The sequence below is a fragment of the Chroicocephalus ridibundus genome, chromosome 1, assembly GCF_963924245.1.
Source record: "Chroicocephalus ridibundus chromosome 1, bChrRid1.1, whole genome shotgun sequence".
In the NCBI taxonomy this organism is placed as follows: Eukaryota; Metazoa; Chordata; class Aves; order Charadriiformes; family Laridae; genus Chroicocephalus; species Chroicocephalus ridibundus.
In genome coordinates this window covers 25991274-26010376 of record NC_086284.1, presented here as the reverse complement: position 1 = coordinate 26010376, position 19103 = coordinate 25991274, and the positions used below count along the sequence as shown (strand labels likewise).

At 43.9% G+C, this 19103-nt stretch overlaps 1 protein-coding gene across 8 annotated transcripts in view; it reads right to left on the bottom strand.

Moving 5' to 3' along the window:
* MTUS2 (microtubule associated scaffold protein 2) overlaps window positions 1–19103 on the bottom strand; it is a 322372-nt gene that overhangs the window by 271465 nt on the left and 31804 nt on the right. The window contains exon 1 of one of the 8 annotated variants that reach the window (XM_063332027.1): window positions 15184–15299. The exons of the other annotated variants lie outside the window; for them this stretch is intronic. The gene's annotated coding sequence lies outside the window, so the exon portion shown is untranslated. Of the gene's footprint in view, window positions 1–15183; window positions 15300–19103 lie in introns of those variants that run through there. 8 annotated transcript variants of the gene reach the window in all.

The following is a 19103-nucleotide window of genomic DNA, read 5'->3' as shown; positions in this document are numbered from 1 at the left end:
GTGAATTTGCAGAGCCTTTAATAGGAGCATCATTTGATGATTCCCTGGTTTCCGCCCAGTTCAGACTCATTACAACACTTCCATTACTGCCCTGTCTAACAGCAGAGAGTGTTTGCAAACATTATTAACGGCACTACAACACCCTATCTGAAGATGAGCAAATATACCATGCCATAACTCATCCAAACCTGACAAATAAGACCAGCTAACTATAGCAAGACTTACATGTCATCTAAGCGCAGAGTACTTTTTAAATTTTCTTTTCCTATTAAGGCGCACAGCATGGTGGTTCAGAAGTGGCAATCAGTGGTAGGATCCTTACCACCTCAAGCGGGTGGGTGACTTGCATAAGTAAGTGGGCTTGTCTGAGGAGCCTGCAATATCAGCGCAGAGCACTGCTGCTCTGAGGTGGAGGGGCTGCCATGGGAAGGGAAGGGACAGAGCTGAGATGGAGATAGAAGTATGCCCTGCCTTGGCCAGGGCTCACAGACCTTGGAGAGAGAGGAGATGGAGCAGGGAGAATGGGCATTTGACCAATTTTGACTAGTAGTGATACTCACAGAATCTGAACTGATCGTTATGGGATGAAATTAAGGTCTCCCCACAGCCACCCTGAAACCCGGGATGGACATACGGGCACCTGTGCCCCACTCACTGCACGTGTGCATCCATTCCTGAGAGCCGGGGTGGCAACAGCTTTTTGGAAACTGGGGCTGTGCACAACAGCTGCAAGCATTCAAGGTGCCCTGAATGCCAAAGCAGGAGAAGACATGCCTGGGGAAATCAAGACACATGGTGTACTATATGAAATCTAGTACTTAGATCTTTTTGCTTCTTTATAAAGTACAGTGAGGGCCTCAAAGAGTAGGCTGCCACAATTTTCTTTAAATTCAGTCCTTGTCTGCCTTATTTACTTGAAAGACCCTCTTGATGAGTGGGGAACAAGGAGAACTATGACAACATGACAGTGACCTCTGCTTGAGGAAAAGGAAATAATTTTGATCAAATGGGTTAAAACTATTTTTCCACAATGTTAATATCTATTTTGTATGGACACCATATAAATAGCTGGAAGAAAAGATATGCTTATTAAAAGATCAAAACTTTCCAGGCTTTCAATTAAGGGAGTAAAAAACCCCTAGCTATTCACATCTAAGTGGTCTGAGAGGTCCCAAAGAGGGGAGAAAAGACAGGACGTTTCCAATATTTTTGGATAAAGAAATTGAGCAGACGGGGAAAAAAAACCCAAACAAGTGATCCTGAATAATCAAGCTGAAGCAAAAGCAAGTAGAAGTGTTATCTTTCAGTTCCTCTACTGATCACCTTGCTGCACCAGGTAGCTTCCACAGCAGCATGATGAGGACGCAGAGCCTCCAGCTCTTCCCAGGGCTGCCCCACACAGCGTAAGGGACACCACAGCCCCTCTCCATGCACATCATCCGGTGCCTCCTACCACTCTCCTCCCACCTTCCCTGCTCTCTTGTGAAGCGGGAGAGGAAACACTTGACCAAGAGGTCTGATTTTCACTGATGCCTGAGGTGGCCCCTCCGGCAGAACAGCTGCTGTGTCAGGGCCCTTCAGGTCAAAGCACAGCTCCTGCAGGAGGCCAACGCCACCACAAAACGCTCGCCTCGGCCAAGCGGCACATCCGGGCCAGCGCTAGCCGCTGCTTCCCAGCCAACAGCAGCCAGCACCCTCGTTCCTGGAAAGCAAACGCATTTTCTTGTCAGCAGAGCTGTAAATCGAGAAGTCACCTGGTTTACCCAAATAAGGCTAGAAGTATTTCCGCGTATGCACCTTAATTTTTCTGTTTTGCTGCTAGAGTTGCCTCAAAGAGTTGATTTTCTATGCAGAGATCAGAAATGCAAATAACAGAAGAAATTAAGAAGAAATCTAGAAAATGTTGTAACAAGCCTTGTTAACGCCAAACCGCAAACTGCAGCACTGCTTTCATTGCAAATGCTTCATTCCAGGAGCTCACAACCTTCAATTATTCAAACGAGTGCTAAGTTGCTAGAAGAGGACTGATGTCCAAAGCACATTTTATTTTCTTCACAAATTCTTTTCCAAGAAGCTGCTCTGATGCAGCAGATGATAGACCCCAGCGTCGCAAAGGCAGAGATGTGCCTCCATTCCCCCTCTCTGCCTTGCAGGTCTCCTGAGAGCCTCAGGGCAGGGGCACTGGACTCTGCGCTCTGCAGAGACCCCTCCTTCAGGACCCCTTGGTACCACTGAGGCACGTTAGCAGAACAACCGCCGTCAGCCCTTCGATTATTCAGAATGAGACCTTTCACCCTTCCAAGATGCAAATTACCAACTGTCAAGTGGGCGTAATAACGACACCCAGCTCTACGCTAAGAAAAATCACTATAGAAATGTTAATCAATTCTAATCAATACCAGGTGCTGTGTCTGAAACGAGCTGCTGGTGGCCAAATGGCAGCAGCAGAGCTGAGGTTCTCCAGCAAATACTGAGAGTACAATGGGAAAACCACCGGCCCCAAAATATCCCTTGCATTTAAAAACAGGCCGGCAGGACTGATGCTGAGGAGCTCTGGCATTAGAGGGTACTGTCCTGAACCAGCTGGCAAAGAGAAAGGATTTTGGTTTCCAATACTATCCACACAACCATTTTCATCAAACTGGACCTCACATCAGGTTTTCCAACCTGTACTCTCAAGATTACTCACTGACAACCACCCTGTCGGGACAGGTTTGTGTTTGCCCTCCTTGTACTGCCGAGACCCGCACAGCATGTCCCGGGACAGCATCTCCTCCTGCTCACCGCACTGCCAAAACCATGGGAAAACAGAAAACACGCGGTACCCAGGGGAGCTTGAACCCTTGAAAAACACTAATGGCTGTTTCATTTCAAGGAGGGGAGAAAAAAGGCTGGGAAGAAAGGTTTATTATTCAGTGGAGGAAATGGGACATGGTCTTAAAACTGAATGACAGAAATGCATAGCCAATAAGATACGTAATTAAAAAATAAGCTATCGCTAGCAGAGCGAGTCCAAGAATTACTCAGGGAAGGAACACAGCAACCAGACACTCGTGATACACTCCACGCGGTACAGTGATGGACAATAAACCTGTCTTAATCAATACAAAAAATTGGATGTGACTCCCTGCATATTTCATGGACCACCAGCTGCCATCTGTATGTTTCCATATTCATCTATCATTATCACATACTTATTATACGTGTCACAGGCTTCATGAGGCCACCCTTACCATTGGTCCCAGTCTGTCTTTCGCATAAAAATCAATGGCAAAACCAGAGTCCCAATGGACTGAGTCTTTGTTATTTCTAATTCTGGGGACAGAACTGGGGCTTTTTTTCATAGGTTAAGCAGCAAATGAATATGACCCTAAAATATTCAGAAAAGAACAGCAATATCTGTAGCATTTGGGAGAATAAAATATTTTTAATAGCACTGAAATATTGCTTGATGTTGCCTTTTTTTTTTTATTTTTGGTATCATAATTACCTGATTTTAACCCCCACCAAAATTATAAACAAAATCAGATTTTTTCATATTAAAAAAATGCAGGGGCATCCTGTTCCAGTTTTAAAACATTTTTGACTGTTCCATAAAATGAAAAATTCACCTAAACAGTTCTGAGTTTGATCCATCAGCATTTTCTGAGAAAAAAAGAAAAAAAAAAAAAAACCCTACGCCAAAAAAATCTTGGTCAGCTCTTGTAAAGATGTGCTTTTAAAGATTCCCAGCTGGGCTGGCAGGAGGCATGAAATATTAAATGCTTTAAAAGGGAAATAAGTCTAACTACTTTTCTGTGTATTCATATAAAAAGACTCTCAATGTTTTGCCTTTCTTAACTCAAAAAACAGAGATATATAGACTGACAAATTGGAATTACTTAGAAGTTAACACTGAAATTCCGGTTCGTCACTGTGTAATGAAGTGGGATGCTCTAAAATCTCAAAACTTTCACAAGTCAGTACTAGCTGTGAAGTGTTATTAATTCTGAATTCCTGGTGGTTTGCCACTTTAAACTAGGTACTAGATGAGATTAGATGAGGGGTTGGTTTTTGTCACTGTTTGTTTCATTCTTGTGAATTTATGAAAGCAATTTTCTAGATCTCTAAATGGTCCCAGGTAAAATACTGTAGAAATGGAACACACAAAATATTACAGTAAACAACAAAGAGACACAGGATTGTGTCTTCCGATAAACAGCACTCTTACTTCATTGTGCATCCTGAACATGAATGAATGCAAATCAGTTTTCTTCTGTAAGATATAATTTCATCCACTCCAGTGACCTGAACCACAGAAACGATTGTCAATATTTTACCCTGACACCAGACATCCATTACAGGGCCCTGTCCCGACACTCTTCTCCCAAGCAAGGAGCTCAGCTCTCCTCAATCAATTAATCTGCTTCCCCATCTATAACAGCACTGATTTAGTAAATCACTTTGGAAATTAAACCTCGATATTAAACCCAGAACCACAACAGGTGAGCTGGGAGAAAGCATCATTATGCTTTCATTATGCAAGAATTCCTTATGAAATTCCATAAGGGCAAGTGTAGGGTGCTGCACCTGGGGAGGAATAACCCCAGGCACCAGTACAGGTTGGGGGCTGACCTGCTGGAGAGCAGCTCAGCTGAAAGAGACCTGGGAGTCCTGGTGGACAACAGGATGACCAGGAGCCGGCAATGTGCCCTTGTGGCCAAGAAGGCCAATGGCATCCTGGGGTGCATCAAGAAGAGTGTGGCCAGCAGGTCGAGGGAGGTCATCCTCCCCCTCTACTCTGCCTTGGTGAGGCCACACCTGGAGTACTGTGTCCAGTTCTGGGCTCCCCGGTTCAAGAAGGACAGGGAACTGCTGGAGAGGGTACAGCAAAGGGCTACCAAGATGATTAGGGGACTGGAACACCTCTCTTATAAAGAAAGGCTGAGGGATTTGGGTCTCTTCAGTCTGGAAAAAAGACGGCTGAGGGGGGATCTTATCAACACTTATCAACACTTAAAGGGTGGGTGTCAGGAGGATGGAGCCAGGCTCTTTTCAGTGGTGCCCAGGGACAGGACAAGAGGTAATGGGCACAAACTTGAGCATAGGAAGTTCCACCTAAACATGAGGAGGAACTTCTTTACCCTGAGGGTGGCAGAGCACTGGCACAGGCTGCCCAGAGAGGTGGTGGAGTCTCCGTCTCTGGAGACATTCAAAACCCACCTGGACACGTTCCTGTGCAACCTGCTCTGGGTGACCCTGCTCTGGCAGGGGGGTTGGACTAGATGATCCCCAGAGGTCCCTTCCAACCCTATGATTCTATGATTCTATGATCAGTGACATATGGGTATTCCCCAGCTGCAGGAAACCAGAATTTATTCAGCTCAGGTTTATTGCTGGAGGTGTTTCCCTAGTGCACAGGCTGCTTAACTCTGCTGAAGTATGTGGCGTGCACAGGACGTCTCAATAATAAAATGTGCTCCTACAAACCAAAGTGTTTCAGTTCCTGGCTCCAGCCGGGAGCTACGCACCTCACGCGGCTTAGTGGGGCTGGTCTGCTGTCTTCTGAAAGGAATACTTGCAGCTGACTGGAACAAAAAGCTCAAGACATGCTTATTCAAAAACAACCTTTTCACCCTCTAGTTTGAGTATAGAAAATATTGAACTGATTAGAAGTGGCCTAACACAGATATCAAACTAATTTTGTTGCCCCTATACCAGGGCAAAGCTAGGTATACCCCAAAATAAGGACTCAGCACTCTATCGACCCAAAGAAGGAGCTGGGGCCTCAGCAAATCCCCCTGATTTGCTGCAACGAGTGCAGATCACAAACTTTGAACACAAAGGGGATGGGCAAGACCAATTTTGCCAAAAAAATCCCTGAGGAGCAGCAACACATTACTGCATTTTATGTTAGTGTTTTTCTTAAAGGACTTGGCTCCAGAAGGCATGAGATTAAATAAGAATGAAAGCTTTCACCTAAAAGAAACAAGTTTCTGGCCTCCCTGGCTGCGGAGAAGAGCTCCCCAGAGCTCTGAAACCCTCTTGTTTCAGCATGTCACCACCCTATCAATAAAAAGTTGCTAATATCGTAACTTAGCTTAAAAATGAGATTTTGCTTTTTTTTAATACCACACTTTGGGCCAGGTTGTTTTTTCAACCACTCTCTCTTTGGGCGTCTGTGAGTCATATTTTTGATTTTTTCGCCATAAGGACTAAAATTTTGGTTTCTGTCGTCAGTGAAAGTTGGGACCTCAGTTACCTGTGTCTGGCTGCAGGAGGGACCACACCAAACCCTGCACAACTTGCAGAAAATGGCAAGATCTGCTCAAATTACCATTGCTCAGGTGGAAGAAAGTGGAGGTTCGTAGCCATTCACTGACACAAGTGAGCTCTGAGCTGGCTTTTCTCATTTATTTACTTTAAGAAAGAGAATTAGGTCAAAATTTGTGAAGGGCAAGAAACTGTGGGCTGTTTCTTTAGGTTCATCCAGCATGTACACCCATCCAAAATCTGAAAGCAAACACCAAAATCCCACTACACGTAGAGCCAGGTTTCCCTTTAGCTGGAATTTGTATCATCCTGTTCAAATACACACACAGCACCTTGATTTGACGCTACCCAGTTATGATCCCCAATGTCACACAAAAATAACTCATCAGTAGTGCTTCAGAAAGTCAAATATATTGAGCCACTCCAATTATTTTTAATAAAATCTTTGTGTTCCATTTTGGAAAAAAAGTAATTTTTATTTTTATTCAAGTTTTCCACTCTGGCAAAAGAATCTGAAATATTTCAAGACATTAACAAGCTCCCTGTAATTTTGTGGAGAAAGAAGAGACATTTTTAGAGCAGTTCACTTTGTCTAGAAACCCACGGTAAGACCTGGAGGAGCATGTACAGGCATCCAAGTGCTGTCAAAGTGGAATTAGTACAGGTGTTCAAAGAGGATGGTGACCCAAGAAGCCCTGACCAACACATGTATGGGCAACAGCACCCCGTGCAACTTTCCGGTTTCTGCTAAACATTTCTTGAGTGCTTGTAATCCTGTCCTCTTGAACGCTGAGAAACTGGGCTGTCCGTGTATACACCTGCCTCCCACATAAGGCTAGTAGGGACACATAAACCTGGAAGCCCTGTAAGTCCTTTAGGGCATCATTTAAGCCTTAAGGGCTTGATTTCCTACATTCCTTCAGACTCTAACATCCCTAACTGTGCTCAAGGTGCAGCTTTAGGATTTGCTATGATTTTAGGCATCTCTGCTGTGAGCAATCCCAGCCCTAGACTTCGAGCCCTGAGGTTAAACTTCTGTTTTCCAAACTAAGAATCTCTTAAACTTAATTACAGCAGCTCTGAAAACCGTAGACCCTCTATGGAAAAGCATCTATGCCCTAATGTTTCCATGGGATCTGCTCTGCAGCACACAGGGAAAAGGAGCCCTACAGCCCTCCTCTGGTCAAAGGATCATCATAGGGCTCCATCCATCCCAGCCAGGTCGCTGCTGAAGATCTCCTCCTTGCTTCCCTGAGGTGTGGGACATGTTGACAGCTTCCCAGAAAGTCAAACCTACACCCCATGCCTAACGGGTACCAAGGCCACCAGGAGTCTCTCCTGGCACAGGACCCATCCCTGCTCCAGCAGGGGAAAGAAGAATATGGGACCACCCGGCTGAATGCCCTGGAAAGCACGCTCTGTGCCCAGTTTCTGCCAGGGCTGCTTCCATTTGCTGAACATCCCCATCCAAAACAGGAATTTCCTACAGTGGAAAGCCATGGAGCGGCCCGGATAGATCCGAGCTCTGCAACAGCCTCTTCGGTCTACGGTGTTAAAGGGTACAGTCCACATAACACTCAACTTTTCCTTTTACTTTATCATAAGGGAGGTTTTGCTGTGTTAATATATTTCAGCCACCTCTCTTCAGCACAAACAGACCCCAAAAAGTCATAACTGGATATTTCTAATCCGCCAACTTACATCTCTTTATTAACACTCTACTCTCTGGCTGCAGTAGACTAAAAAACACTGCTGCTGAAAATCCTCCTGGCAAACAATACAGGATCAAAGAGAAGAAAATAATTCTGTGCGACTTGTTGTTCAAAAATGAATGGTGAGGCTAAACAACAGCTTAGGAAATTATGCAAAGAGTACGTATACATTCAAAACAACCCCCTAAAAGAAATGCCCAGAATACTCCATGTAACAGGCTTTAACATATAACTTAATGTTATATATATATATAACAATATAATAACTGTTGTGTTATCCAATTGCCATGATATAAGCTCACCCCAAAAAAGTGAAAAAGGAAAACCTTACCATGCTTTTCAACCCAACACAGTCACAGAAAATAAACCTTAAAGTGGCAATTAGTTTAAACTATATACCAAAACAAAAGAAAAATTAACCCCAAACTTTAAATACATCATAGAAGGTCTGAGATGTTTTTTTGCCATAGGTCTATAGCCAATTGCCATCTGATATTATAAGGACCAAACTCCTCATCAATAAAGAATACACACAAGAACCAAAGCCTGCCTGCCCTTTGTTCACACAAACACACTGCACTCTTCTCTGGGACGTGATGCTTACCAGCTTCCGAGCAGGACTACACAGCTCCTTCAACAGCCTCCACATAAATAAAAAAAAAAAAAAGACTTTCTTTTGCCAGCTGTGTGGGCTAGGAGAGAAAACCGAGCAGTGTTTTCTTCAAGCAGCAGTAGCAGTGAAAGGCTGCTCGGTGGAGCCAGCAGTAACCACCACCAATCCCGCTCAGCTCAGCTGTTTAACAGAACCGAAACGCCGAGTGCACATGTGTCCTGGGAAGGCAGAAAACATTTTCTTGCTAATTAGCATCGGAGCCTCCTACCTGGGGAGGCACTAAACTGCACTGGTCATGAAAAATTAAACATCACCAATTGAAACAGAAGCATTTGTTCTCAGCATCAGGCTTTGGCACCATAACAGGAGATGAGAAACTTAATATCAAATAGTGATCGCAAGAAATGACGAAGGCAAACCAGCCACAAAGCCCAGCTTAGCATGCAGAGGATTACACTGGTGACAAGTCAAGGATTTTGTGCTCAGATCTGTTTGTTAGAAGCAGTTTTGTGCATTCAGCAATGAAATCAGAAGGGAATAGCAATTACAGAGAGCTGCCGCAGCTGAGCTTTTCAGACCATTGCGCCAGTGCACCCCATTTCCCAGCAGGATGCTCCTATTGGGAAAACCTGATATCTGCTTGACATTACTGTTCTTCCCACAGCGGTTCAATCAGTAGGACGCTTCTGCGCAAAACTGTAATGATTCGATAGAGAAATGTTCCACCCGTAGAGGGACAAGACGTTACCTCACCAGACCCAGCAGCTTCAGTGGATTTATTGCATATTATCCCACAGCGGTTATTTTTCCTCCCAGTTTTAATTTTGTAGCACATAGTGGTTCCTTGATACGAGAATAATTTGCATAACCAAGCACAGACTCATTTTGAAGCACATGTACAATAGCATCCAAATGCCATACTGTAAAGCTCAACGGGGCTGGGAATGGCACGTAAGGTTTCAGTTTTGCTATTAAATCTTAATACTTCCTGAGGGCTGTGTAGTCTTAATTTTATCCCGTGTTTTTGCCACAGCACTGCACATTGTGTCACTTCAGTACAAATCAGATGAAAACCTGCACAGATCTATCTGATCTGTTCCTCTATTAAAGTTTCTGAATCCTGTTTTCTCTGGAAACCTAGGAGGAGAAGATAAGGTGCAATACAGAGAAGCAAAAGATTAAAAAACATTGCTTTGGTTTTGTATTGTTACAAAAAGTGAAACACTGGGGAAGAAGATGGAGTAAAACGCTTGCTGTTCTCCCAAAGACACAGAATGATGGCTCTTGGCAACTAAGCCACAAATTTCTGTTTGCTTCCTCACAGCCCCTCAAAATGCACTGCCTTTTTTCATTTTCCTTTCTAATTATTTAATTTCCCTGTGGAAATACAATAGAACACCACTGCATGCTTTATCTGTGTGGATGGCATTTAAAAAAAATCATTGTAAGACAACACGCTGTCCCACATTTATCATAGAATCACAGAATGGTTTGGGTTGGAAGGGACCTTAAAGATCATAGAATCATAGAATCTTCATGGTTGGAAAGGACGTTTGAGATCATCAAGTCCAACCACACACACACAAAAAAAAAAAACCCTACAATCTCTGCCACTAGAGCATGCCCTGATCATCTAGTTCCAACCCCCTGCCACGGGCAGGGACACCTCCCACTAGACCAGGCTGCTCAGAGCCCCATCCAGCCTGGCCTTGAACACCTCCAGGGATGGGGCATCCACAGCTTCTCTGGGCAACCTGTGCCAGTGTCTCACCACCCTCACAGTAAAGAATTTCTTCCTAATATCTCGTGTAAATCCACCATCTTTCATTTTAAGGTGAAAATGAAATTTTATAACCCATACCCCTTTTCCTACGGCTACACTCCCTGATAAAGAGTCCCTCCCTATCTCTCCTATAGGCCCCTTTCATTGGAAGGCTGCTATAAGGTCTCCCCAGAGCCTTCTCTTCTCCAGGCTGAACAACCCCAACTCTCTCAGCCTGCCCTCATAGCAGAGGAGAGGTGCTCCAGCCCTCTCATCATCTTTGTGGCCCTTCTCTGGACTCGCTCCAACAGGTCCATGTCCTTCTTGTGTTGGGGGCTCCAGAGCTGGACGCAGTACTCCAGGTGGGGTCTCACCAGAGCAGAGTAGAGGGGCAGAATCACCTCCCTCGACCTGCTGGCCATGCTTCTTGTGATGCAGCCCAGGATGCGGTTGGCTTTCTGGGCTGCAAGTATGCATTTATCCCATTTAATAGTGGAAAGCAGGTTAATGATGCTGCTTTGCTACGTTATGGTGTAACTCCACACCAACTTTTGTATAGTTAAAAGTACCAAACAAGCAGTTGATGAGGGTATTGCAGCGCTCATTTAAAAACACTACACATGCATAATTGGGGATACAGCTTCTAGATAATGTTGGCTTTTATGTAGCTCTTTTTTTATGTTTGCAATCCATCCTATGGTCTGCATGCTTTCTTGTATATACAACTTCTGTGATGGTCTTCAATGTATATACAGCTTCTGTATAGTCTTGTATATACAGCTTCTGTGATGGTCTCACAATTTTCCTTGTGCTTTTTTTTCTTTTTAATTATTCAGTGTTGGAATTAATAAACAGCTTAGAAAATGAAAATGTCACGGCTTAGTACAAAATGCATCAATTAATGAAGTAGGATGCAGGACAATTTAAAGGTACATTTCCCAGTGGCAGGAGAGCTGATCCTCTTCCAGCTGGAAACTAAAGCAAAAATATGCCATTGACTGCAACGAGAGCCAGCAGGCTTAAAAGATTCTCATGATTTTACAAATGAAGACAACGTGTTTTTCACAAACAGTGACAGAACTTGGAGCTTAAGCAGCACTTAAGAGCTATAAAGTGCACAATATGCTCAAAGGGATTAAATTTACTTTAAAAAAGCAATTTGCAGATCTCACAAAAAAAAATGTTATAACAGTTTGATGCAAACATGCACGTGATCAAAACTACAAAAACTTGTTAATCCCTCCCCTGCATTCAACCTGTCCTATAATGAAATATCTTGGGGAAGGAAACAGGCCAGAAGAAATAATTTATAGATTTTTTTTTTTAACTCTTCAAAGTACTTGGTCTGGGCATAATCAGAGAGGTGGATGGGCACTTTGGAGATCTAAGGGTAGTTTGGGCTTTGCTTTATCAACTGGATTTGAGGAAATCACTAAGTTCTGATTGAAGCAAGATACTCACAACAACTGGCCTCTACCACAGTTTCTCCCCACATGCAAGAATGCAGTAATGATGCTTACAGAAGCATTCACAGGGCTCTGAAAAAACTAGCACAATACAACAAATCCTGATTTGCCCTTCCCAGAGGCGGAGAGAAACGAAAGAAGGTAAAAATTTTCACCACAGTTCCTCACAGCCTCTCCAGTCTGGATGCAGAGGTGGCCCTCTTCCCTTCTTGTAGTCCTCAAATCTTTTTTCCCTGTAACTGATCTCAGTCACCCAGCAGAGAAAAGGGAAGGGGGGAGATTTCCAGAAGAGGTGTTCTGGTCTCAACTCAGGGACGTGGACCTGCTGTAGGAGGTGAAGCCCAGACAGTGCAAATCCAAACCTACATTTTCTTCCTGGGGACATCTCAAGCAACACACACTAACTACGCATATTAGAAAAACACTGTTTCTGAGTGATCAATGGGAAATTATGGATTGTATTAACATGAAGAACCTTGTCTCACCAAACAGGTATTTCTTAGCAACTGTGTTCCTCTCAGTTTAGTGGTCTGTTTACTAGAAACTCTTCCTTTCTTTGAAACACCTCATCCTTCTGCTGTAAAAAAAAAAAACAAAAAATCTTACATGATTGAAGAGAGACTAGGCTGTATGTTCACTTTAAGAAATCTGGAGTTTCAAACACAATGATGCGCTAAAATGTAATTCCCCAGGGCATCCACACAAAGCTATGTTCTTTGCGGCTGGAAAAGGAGGGGGAGAATTCACACACACGCACGCATTAGGTATGCGTAATAGCATTTTCTGAGACAACAAAACCTATGTCATGTTTTAACTGAGAAAGTGCAGATTTGAAGTTAAAGTGGAAATTATTACAGTCTACCCTGACTCTGATCCTAATCAGGGATAGATAAATTACATATGGAAGTGTTAATCCTTGAAGGCATATAGATATTTGATTAGGCAAAGTGTATTGATCGGTAAAAATTTATTCTGACATCAAAACCTGCATTGACTGCTGTCCCTCTGCTTACCCCGTTTAACTAACATGACCTAAGAGACACATGTTTCGTTGAGGGTGGCTCTGTGTTGGAGGCTGGTCCCCTTTCCTTTCCTGCTGTTGCCTCCCGATCTACCGGAATGGCAATCCATGGTGGCACCCTTCTGCTCACACCTCCGCTACGCACTGGCCTGTCTTTGCACTGCAACACCATGCGAACAAAAAGATTGTTTAAAAGGAAAAAAAAAAAAAGACATTTTGGAAAACAAAGAATGCAGTTGTCCACATCTTAAAACATCCCAGGAATACGTTACATTTGGTGCTCTATTTTGAAGAAAATTCAGAACTTGTGAATGGCCACCAGACCCTCCAAGAGTCCCAGGCAGCTTCTTCCCTCTTCCCTAGGCCACATCCATATTAGAGTCAGCTTTAGCCATCTAAAAGTTAAACACTCAGCTTTATGCAGTGATTTTAATTTTATAGTGGTGTCCTGGTTTGAGCAACACAGGATTAATTTCTCTTTTAGTAATTTTACTTTTCAGTAAGGTCTCTTCTAATGCTTGGGAAAACAGCATTTTTAGAAGACTCTAGTGTCTGAATTTGTGAAAATATTTACTTTATAGCCAGCTATGGTATGTGGGTTTCAAGGTCTCAGTGTTTCCGAGCTCACCAGGTGCGGGGATGAGGAGGAGTGAGAGCTGGGCACTTGACCCAGGCTGGCCAACAGGGTTATTTCATACCATGAACAGCAATATAAATTAGAAAGTTTGCTGAGGAGTTTTCTCTCTCCCTTGATGGCTACGAGCCTGAGAACTCCTCGCCCCGGTGCCGGAGCCCTGAGCCCTTCCCTTCCTCCCGGAGCCTCAGCGCTGGCAGTGTCCCACATTTGCTGTCCCCTGCCGGGAGTGCACAGCTTCCTGCTGATGGAACGGGCTGAGGATAATCCTTGTGTATTTTATACTGGTATCGGTATCAATATTAGTTCTTTAGTATTATTAATGTTAATCATTTAGTCTTATTCTACTAAATCTGTTTATATTTCAACCCTCAGGCTTCCTTGTCTTTTTCCACAATTCCCCTTCCCAGGTGGGGAGGGGACATTGGGTGATAGAATTGTCTAAATGACAAATTGTTGTGGGTTCCTCAAACCATAACAAGTGGTCTTAGGTCTACGATCAGCAGAGAACTGCAGATGTGGAGAGAGAGCAACTCAACCCACTGCCCCAGATACCTAATGTAGAACAGGCTAGGACCTGTTTTTCAGAGGTGTACATCTCTCTTCCGCTTCAGCCCCCGCATATCATGGTTGCCGTGCCTGCTCTGCTTATGCTGAATTCCATTTTTATCTCTGTTGACTATCATTAGGGACTAAGACTGAAGACAAGGGTGGGTGTAAGATGCGGAACGAGGTGAGCTGCTGCAGAGGTCTGTGTGGCAGCACGCTGTGGTGACGGATCAGCCACTGCCCCTCTCTGAACCCTCGGTGCCATCAGGGGTCTCGGGACACTCGTGCCAGGATGGAAGCAAGGTTTGCCTGCTCCCTTTGCAGACGTCTTGAATGAATAGTGACATTTGCCAGTGTCTGTCTCAGTCTGGCACAGTCAAGGATTTAATCCTTTTTCAGGATCTTGGTTCTTTTCCTCTTCTCCCTCCTAGAACTACTGTTTATGTATTTTCAGATAATTTTCCACAGATCTGTCTGGTTACATTTGTCTTATTTGAGCCTTACAGATAGGGAATCTAGTATTTCCAATTCCCCAGCTATAAACTTCTCTCTGTCCTCAGCAGAGCTTGCAACACCTCCCAGTCCAGTACTACCTTCAAATTCAATTGATTTTTGTGTTCACAGATCATTAGTTACAACCAAACTTAATACGAATTCCTGTGGGAACCCAATGGGCGCTACGTCTCAATTTGAAGTACGACCATCTATCGTTACCATTCATGCCACGTTCGGTATGTCTGACATCACTGCGGCCCAAGAAAATTTATTTGGTGTGGTCGGCGAGACTAGGAGACTATGAAATATTTCAATACAAGGACAAAACGAATAATACTGTACATGTGCAAATGTCACCTTTAAAAATCACTTTTATATTCTGTGATTTTCCTGTATTGAACCACACACATAAATTTCTCATGAGTCCGTTACCTTCAAGAAAACTTATAATTTTTCTCTTAAGAGAGTTTAGCAATTACTTTACTACGGTCAGGATTTAATATTATCTAATGGCACACGCGACAATAATTCTTTTAAATCATGGCAATATTTCCCTTCTCAAATTTAAGGTATTTCCAAAATTCCCATGACTGCTAAGAAAGTTTGCAATGATTTAGTTAAGGTGTAACTAATTCCCTACTTCAGAGTACCTGTCCCTCATACTTGCAGGTACATGTACCTGTATATACACCATATACATGCAGGTATATACATCTCCCGCTGCCGCTTCCTCTCTCGTCAGTGTAGCTGTTTATTCAGCATTTCACGTGTCGGTTATCTGTGCATACCAGGTGATATCTTATTGGGGTTTTTTTTCCAGCATAAAATCCATATATGAACAACGAGGAATGGGAGAGAGAAATCTGCTACAACAAAAGGGTCGAAAGGCAACATATTTAGTGCGTTCATTTCCAGGCTACTCAGGATAAATGTGAATGACCTACATACTGTGTACAGGCATGAACTTATCAATTGGGTTAGAAAGGTTACATCTACAGTGGCCCAGCTCCAAAGCAGTTCAAGAAGAGCCCTCGCAATCAAAACCTCGGCCTTGCATTTCCGTGGCAAAACAGAGCAATTTCTCTTTATAATCCACAACTGAGTTCACGATTCTCATCTCTGTTGGTATTCGCTTCAGTGCTGGAGCCAACACTTGCTATTCAAGGAAGGAAGGATCTTCACAGATATGAAATGCAAATGCCAAGCTTCACAATACTTTTTTTTAGACCAGCATTTACGTTTTAATTTGTCTGCTTGGTTAATGAGTGGTTTAACTCCACCATGACAGGAACCCTGAAATCAGTTTATAAAAATTTCTTTTGTCCATAAGATTAGACTCAGATTTCTTCTACTGGCCTTTGGTGTTGCATCACAATAAAACAGATCTGATGTTGCTACTACACATACCATAAGCATGTAAAACATCATGCAAAGACTAAACATGCAGCAATGTAAATCAGGGTGCACAGATTCACAGCATGAATGTGAGCCAGCTGCTCTCTGGCTCTGCAGATGTAACCCCATGAGCAGAATTTGGCCTGTTGATTTGGAATAGGATTCAAACAGATGGCCACATTTTTCAAATGGCTGAAACATGGTTTAATGTTAAAGCATAATGTCAATTAGATCTGCACCATCACAACTCTTTAATTCATTTTGTCTAGGATGTGCAGTCATGAAAAATACTGCTCCGGTGTCAACTCCCTTTTATTTCAAACCTGCTTTTGTTGTTACCTCTGCTCCTGGGACCCGTCAGGGTTCTATAGAAATGGCAGGTGTGTGGCTCCTCAGACCAGAAGACACTTGGAGAATGCAAATACCAAGAGAAATACGTATCCAACATATAGGGGTATCATGGGTTTTGTCATTGCCCAAAATCCAGAAAAGCAATTCAGGAATTTAAGTGCCTCCTTCCCCCTCAAATGCCAAAGATGCATCTCCAGCTCTTCTCCTGGTGCCTAACACTGGGTTCTGGGACATGGGACTGCAAGAGGCAAAAATGAACAAAAATTAGCACCTAGTTTTAAATAAGGCTTTTTAGCCCTTTACTGGATTTAGCCCTAGCTCTCCTAACGCTCTCCCGTCAAAAGTGGCTTTTGAAGATGGGACTTGGCTACTTTGAAAATCTTACACATAACTAAGGTGAGGGAGACTGCTCTAAGGGAGACAATAGCTTTACAAGGAAACCAATGGAGCACTGGGAGAACGCGCTTTATAGACACAGCCCTGTTTTCCATTACCAGGGTGCACATCCTTTTGAGGAGAAAAAGTAGTTTCATTTGCAAGAGCTGTCCCAAAGAGCCCATGGCCTGCTCCAGCACTGACCCTCCTGCAGGATGTCTCCATCTGGCACACAACCATCTCCTGCATCGCCAGTGAAGACGGCTGTGCTTCGATGGGCAGCTGGGCTAGGTGACCTCCTGCACTCCCTCCCACAATCTATATAGCCAATACTATGCCATAATCCTCAAAGGAGCTGGGAATAAGCTCGTGCCTTCCCCTGTTGTGTCAAATACCACCGTCTCATTCACTACATGGGGAAGAAAGGGAGCTGGAGCCAAGCCTCCTTCAGTGTGTGTATACACACACACACACACACACATATATATATATGTATATGTTCAACACTTACACCCACACCCTGCCACCCCATTGAGCAGGGAGGATGGGGGAAGGGAACACTGATCTCTGTATCACATCCCAGGATGCAGAAACCTGGGTAGCACACTGTTGCTAGATAATGACGACAACCTTTTTGATGTATTAAAAATTCAGCCAAAAAGGTGATAAAGGAGATTTTTAGGGGAAAGGAAAAGATCAAAATAATAATAGTTTCAAAGCACTGTACTTATTTTAGACATTCTTACAGCATGTTTCCATAGGAACTGGAATGCAAAAGAGCGCACTGCAGCAATGTTCACAAATGTTGTGTGGTTTAGTGGCTTGTAGAGGATCAGTTAAGGCCACCACCACTACTCTGACAGTGCCAGGCACCTGCTGCCTTTGCTGCACAACAGGATCTTAGCTATGACGTTTTGCAAAATCTAGGAAAAGAACGATTTTTCCCTTGTTTTTTTCCTCTCATCCTGCAGCCATGGCTGACTTCATATCTTCATTGGTGCTAAGCACTGCCCAGCCAGACCCACTGTGGGGCATGAAGGCACTGGTGTGTAGAACAAGGATTTCACAAACCACATGAGAATGAGGAAAGCGCAAACAAAGCGGGGCTGTTTGAGTGCTGTGGAGGTGGCGTGTCCTAGGGAGTAACACACGGGCCGGGATTTTGCATCCAGCTTTGGCATTCACCTGCGGAATGACCTTGTGCAAGTCACGCCAGGTGAGGTCTGCTCCATCTGTCAGCTGCCCGAAACGCATCTAGTCCAGCTCAGCAGGCAAGCACTTCCCTGGCCAACAGAGACAGCGTGTGCCCTGCCAAAGACACCTGCCCCACAGACAGGCCTCTTGTCCCCAGAGCACCCACACAGCCACCCCTGTCTACGCCCACTTGGTCACACCCACACATTAAGCGCTTTGTCCACATATCAAGGTGCCACCTGGCAACTGATTAGTTTCTCCATTCAAAATTGTCTGATATAATGCAAGGTCTGTGTTGCAGCTCACCGGAGCAGCATTCAACTGCATGAAGGGCGTATTGCATGTCTTGGAGCAAGGCATGGGCACATGGGTGCTTTTGGTAACCCTCCTGGCTGGGACAGCACTGGAGGACCATATAGGTGGGGAGCCAGACCTGGCGTGGTGTCACCCTTAACTCCTCCAGTGTCAGCCCCCTCGGTAAGTTGTCCTCAAAACTAGCATGGCTTTTGTCTCAGAGGGAAATAATTAGTTGTCTCCAGAAGACAAGCGTTTGAAGCAAAGAAACCCAACCTATCTGGTCCAGGGGACCAGGACCTGGGACTGGGCAGGAGAATTGAGCTATTTAACTACGTAGGCATCACATACTCAAAGGGAATGAAGCTCCTCCAGAGCTGTGATGAGCTGTGCACCTCTCCCTTTGATGTGGTGGGAGCCTGAATGACCAGTCCACCTTTTAGATGGTAAAAATGAAACAAAATAACTCCCACCTCCTGTGCCGTCACTCCTGAATGTGTGCAATGGTACAGTGGCAGTGATCCCATTTGCAAAAGGCTTTCTCGTGAATTCATGACAAGGGCTGCATAAGAACTAGTTACCTGTACTTACGGATTGAGAGAAAAACAAAACTTTGTTACAGATTTAAAAGCCCCTTAATATACAGATATACATTGAAACCTGACCAACTCATACCAAGTAAAGCTGGATGATTTCCAACAGTCAGGGTAAAACACACTCTTCCTTGGACCTGCCAGCTTTAACTTCATAGTCCAGTAGGAAACTAAGCCAAAAAAGCTGAGGACTCTGCTTCTGGCCAGAAGCACCATCCAGACTATAGCTGGCAGGGCAAAGTGATCTCAGCCCAAATGCTACATCTGGGCAGGAGCCAACTACAAATGCTTTTATACTGTTGTGCTAAAAACTATTAATATTTTAAAGTTAAATTTTGTAAATCAATAGTTGCCTGCAGCACAGAAGTATTTTATAAACACTGAAAGAAACAATATA